Below are 5,500 nucleotides of genomic sequence, written 5' to 3' on the forward strand. Positions count from 1 at the left end.
TTTTTTTTTTTTTTTTTTTAAATTTCCCTTGCTATTGATTTCTAGTTTTACACCATTTTGGTCAAAAGAGATACTCGATATGATTGCAGTCTGCTTAAAATTTTAAAGCTTGTTTTATGGTCTAACATATGGTATATCCTGGAAGATGTTCTGTGAGCACTTAAGAAGAACATGTACTCTGCTGTAGTTGAATGGAATGTTCTCATAGAAGTGGTTTAACAGCTCCATTTTTAAGAGATGATATTTCCTACAAATTTTGCAAAAAGACATTTACATAGTGATATTTTACTACATCTGCCATAAACCTAGACTGGCTATTTTAAATAAGAACTTAATTGATTTGCTATGTATGATAGTCTTGAATAAACTGCATATATGTAACAATAGTAATAACCTGTGAATAATACCTTTTAATATGAACATTCTAGAATGCTTCTCTCTCTCCCTTCTCCATCAATCCAGTTGTTTATAATGCTCACATTTTTAGAAGGCAATCTTTTCTATGAATTTAATACAAAATGTACTGTGAAAGAAATAAGTAGGCTGGGCACAGAGGCTCACGCCTGTAATCCCAGGACTTTTAGGAGACTGAGGCAGAAGAATTTCTTGAGCCTGAGAGGTAGAAGTTGCAGTGAGCTGAGATCACGCCACTGCACTCCAGCCTGGGTGACGGAGTGAGACTCCATCTCAACAACAACAAAAAAATTATATATATATATATATTTGACATTTATTAAAGAATGATATGGCAGATTTCATTTGTGAGGAGTGGGGAGGCTGCTCTAATACTTAGTAGGGGAGAAAGATCAGGCTGAATTCTGAGTACAGAAAGGACAAGTGGAAATTAATAGCTAAGAAGCAGAGGTGTAGATTTTTGGATGGGAAATTACTAAGAGGAAAGAAATATCAGAAGAAAAGGGGATTCTGGCTAAACTGACTTGACAGAATTTTTGCTGAAGGCAGGACAGGGTGGTAAAATACTGAGTGTGGAGGATAAAGAATTTGATTAGATATCAAGCATGGGGGATTTTTGCCAAACTAAATCAGCAGGCTTCTTGCTAAAACTGGAGTAAATAGTACACTAATAGAGCCCAAATTTGAAAGTAGTGAGAAAGGACTCAGAGGAGCCCAATTCAAGTTGGGTCAAAAGAAAATCTTTGCCAATCCTTGTTTTCCCATTCTCCTTTTTATACGTTGGAAAACTGTTGAACATCTAAAGACAAGACCTTGTAAAATCAGGACTCATCTTTCCATTACATACACTGTGTATGCACAGCAAAAACGAACAAAATGCACAGACGCATGGGGTGATAATCTTATTTAACTATAAAAACAGTAACAAATAATGCTTTGCACTATGTATTCCCCCCTCTTCTCCTGAAAGCGGTGCACAAAGTGTAAACTGCTCAGAGAAATGGTTTGGCCATTTAACTTAAACATAGCATTATCAGTATTTCAAAGAATTTTAATAAAAAGATATTTACCAAATGCATTAGCTTACTTTTAACATAGCACTTCAGAATGTCTGGAAAGACTAGCTATTTCAAAAAAGGTACTTAGCATCAACTACATAAACAGTAGTGAAGAATAACATGCACTTCAGAACAATGATAATGATAGAAATTTGACTTTTAAATATGAGTAGTGTGGCATAGTGCCTTTCTTCCTTTTCATGGTAGGAGATTCTGATGATTCTTTTGTTTTGATTTGTGCTTCTGTATGATATTGGGATATATGTTTTCTTCTCTGCCATTTATAATTATATACATTTTCATGAACGTGGGTATTATGTTAGCTTTTAGCTCCCTCATATATGAATTGAATATATAAGACATACTTTCTTCTCAACACACCAATTATGGATGAAAAATTTCTTCGATTTTCTAATCAGCCTCTTCACAGTTCTTCGCTCCATCTCCTCCTCTCTCTAACCCACTGATCAAATGTGGAGATGTCACTTCTGGAGACGGTCTAACAATTCCATTTCCAAAAGTCATTCCCAGAAGGCATTTCTTTATCACTTTATTTTATTTTTTTTCACAAAAGGTCATTTACAAGTCATGTGATTTTAACTCTGCCTTATGTTATGTTGACACATTCTTTAAGGCTTAGATGTGGAAAAATAAGTTGCATATTTAAAGATGGGACTTTAAAAAAAAGTTGAGAGCAGCCTTCCCTCCAACCCCATATTATGTACACAGGCCTTCTATGAAAAGCAGTAAATCTCCCCAAATGGTGGCTCATCCTTCCTATTGGTCAAATGTGGCCTATTATTCTTTCTACCCTGTCTTCTAATATCAAGGTAGGGTAGAAGGAAGACCAGCTGCCTGCGCACCATTTTCCCACTGCCATCTTGTAGGGCTCTGCTCCTTTGCCCATCACCAATGGGACTAGGTGGTTTCTCATTCATGTGGAACACAGTGGTAACCCCTGGTTCTCAGATCTGCACAGCCCTAGCCTGAGATAACTGAGCTCACATACATACTGATCTTCCTGCTTTCAGGTGGCTTTCACTCTTCTTGTACAGCCACATCAACACCCTCAGATCTCAAGAACGGTTATGGTGGCTGCTGAGACAGAGGTGGTCATGAAGAGCTTCAGGTGTCCCACAAGATGTGAGCCACATCACTCTGGTCTCCAGCTCACCTGCTGACTAGGTAAGAGGTATGGATTTGTGCTCCTCCTTACAAGCTTTCTGATAGAATTTTTCTTCCTTCTAAGTAAACATGTGAGGCATGCAAATATTCAGTTAGTAGGTTCTCCAAATAATAGACATTAAAATCAAACTTGACTTCAAGCCTAAACCTTTCTAGATTTCTTGTCTGCTAATTCGCAATCTTTCATTAATAAGGCTGAAGAAAGTGCTTACAGTAGTGAGGTGAATCTCACTAGAATTATTTGCATAAGAAAATACACATCAGGAAAATATGATGAAATATTTTTAAGCTTGAACCTAATAGACTTTGGTATTTTGTAAAGTAAAACATAGTGACTCTAAAAAATGTGTGATATGGCTGGGCGCGGTGGCTCACGCCTGTAATCCCAGCACTTTGGGAGGCCAAGCTGGGTGGATCACAAGGTCAGGAGATCAAGACCATCCTGGCTAACATGGTGAAACCCCATCTCTACTAAAAAATGCAAAAAATTAGCCGGGTGACTTAATTTATTCATGATTCTAGCTTAAACCAAGTTTAAATGGCACATAGATTAAGCTGTCTGATTAATGTATCTGAGAGGCTAGATGTTGGCGAGTCTAAGGTACAGTCCTTAAAGATTCATCATTAAGATTTTTGAAAATATGGAGTATATGAGGGTCATTTAAATAATCTATAAATTTGTCTTTAACAGTGAAGCAGCATCAATGCCTCTGTCAACCAGCTTTGATTATTCCAAGGAACTTACAAGTGCAAAGAGGAGTCAGTCTGTAAATAAAACCTAAGCTACCACCTTAAGAGTAAACTTATTTAATGACAGCTTATATTTATTGCATTACAATGGAATATCACGATGACAATACTAGCGTGAAATAGAGATGAGCAGTTCTTTTTGTCCTAAGGCTAGAATTTGGAAAGTGCTATGATGGGATAAGCATCGGTTACAGATATTATGGCAGTGGTGGCCCATCTAAAGCAGCTGCTGCCATGATGCTGGCTGCAGCTGGGGAGGTGCAGCCAGCATCATGAGGTGGGAACCCTGCTCCCTTCTGAGTTCGTGGGCAGGAGTCCTGCACTTCATGGTGCAGCTCCAGCCACCCAGCCATGGCTGAGGACCTGGGCATCACTCTGCTCTTGGGGGCCCAGGAAGCCTCTTTCCCCTGGAGGCTTGAAAGTGCCTGCTCCCACTCCCTGCTCCTGCTCAAATTTTGGAGCAAAATTGAAGCTGATCCCTGGTGCGATTACAACCCAGCCAGGTGTGCATGTACTCAGGGTGGCACTGACACACCAGTCCCCTGCCACCTTGGCCCCCTCTGGATTTTGGGTAACAATGAGCACAGGAGGGAAGACAAGGGTGGCTCCACGTGGGCCTGCAGGCACCCCTCCGCATGAACAGCCTGGGTACTATGGACAACATGATTGGTGGTGGCAAGAGGCAGGCAGGCTCCTGGGCAGAAAAGGGCAGGTCCTTGGTGAAGCCCCACCTTCAAGCCAGGGATGGCCTGAAGCCTAGAGGCTGGGCTGCCAGGTCTGTGAACCGTAGTGAGAACTTATAGTGCTTTTCCAGGCCCATCCATGGCTGCACATGGACAGATCAGCATGGACTTCATCCCCTCTGAAGCCCATAAAAACCCTGAAGTCAGCCACAACTTGGGGATACGACCTGCCTACGGGAAGGAGCTACCCACTTTGGGTCTCCTCTTGGCTGTGAGCTGCACACTTGTAGGGATGACCTGCCTTTGGAAAGGAGCTGTACTTTGTGTGTCTCCTGGGAACTGTTCAACTGCTCAATGAAGCTCCTCTCTACCTTGCTCACCCTCCAGTTGTCCATGTACTTTGTTCTTCCTGGACACAGAACAAAAACTCAGGACCTGCCAAATGGCAGGACTAAGAGCTGTAACACAAACATGGCTGAAACATGCCCCCCACCACATCCTGCTCACCACATCGTAGGCAATGGGGACAGATGAGTTGTGGCCTTTCAGGGAGCACAGACCTGGGGGATCCCCGAGCCAGGACTCTGACACCCTCTATGGAGTTCTGTGGTTCTTGGCATCTCCAAGCTTCTGATTGCTACTGCATTTCCCTTGTCCAGATACAGGTACCCGCAGCAGAAGCTGTATGCAGCACATCTGGTCCAGCTGCAGCCTTGCACAGAGCCATCACTGGTGTTGGCATCTGGAGCTGCCTGCCCCCTGCAGCAGCCAGCCTGTCTGCTGTGCACAGTGGCTTCGTCCCATGCTCACTCATTTACACACCTCTCACCACTCTGTGCCTGGCTCACCCTTGGCAGGTGTGGGATCTGGGCTGGTAACAAGATGTAAGCACAGCCTGCTGGGCCGAGTAGGCGGAACAAGCCCAGTGGGCACGAACAATACTTAGGCAGAAGGTGCCACCTGCCACAGAGGTTTCCGGCTGGTGAAGTGACACCTCAAGGATCCTGTGAAACAGAGAAATAGCAGTCGAATCTCACTGGGAACATAAGGAATTGTTCAATGAGTGACACTTGCCAGAGTTAGATTTCAAGAAGCATAGGAGATGGTTAGAAGGAGAGGGGGTAATTTCCTGGCAAAGAGTGCTAGCAGTATATGAAAAGTAGGAGAATAGGAAACAATTCTAGAAACAGTAGGACGTGCTGAGAGGTGGAATACAAGGATCTATATTGTGAGTCACCTAAAAATGGGATAATTTCCCTATTAACCAAGTATGAAATAGATTCACTTTGAAATGACAGAGATGTCTTCATTAAATGAGAGGGTAAAAGCTTCATTTTGATAAAATGAAGCCTCCTCAGTTTGAGGCACTGCAGAGTAAAAGGAAGCCTTTTATCAGAGCAAAAGGAAGCC

The sequence above is a fragment of the Mandrillus leucophaeus genome, unplaced genomic scaffold, assembly GCF_000951045.1.
Source record: "Mandrillus leucophaeus isolate KB7577 unplaced genomic scaffold, Mleu.le_1.0 Scaffold877, whole genome shotgun sequence".
Lineage (NCBI taxonomy): Eukaryota > Metazoa > Chordata > Mammalia > Primates > Cercopithecidae > Mandrillus > Mandrillus leucophaeus.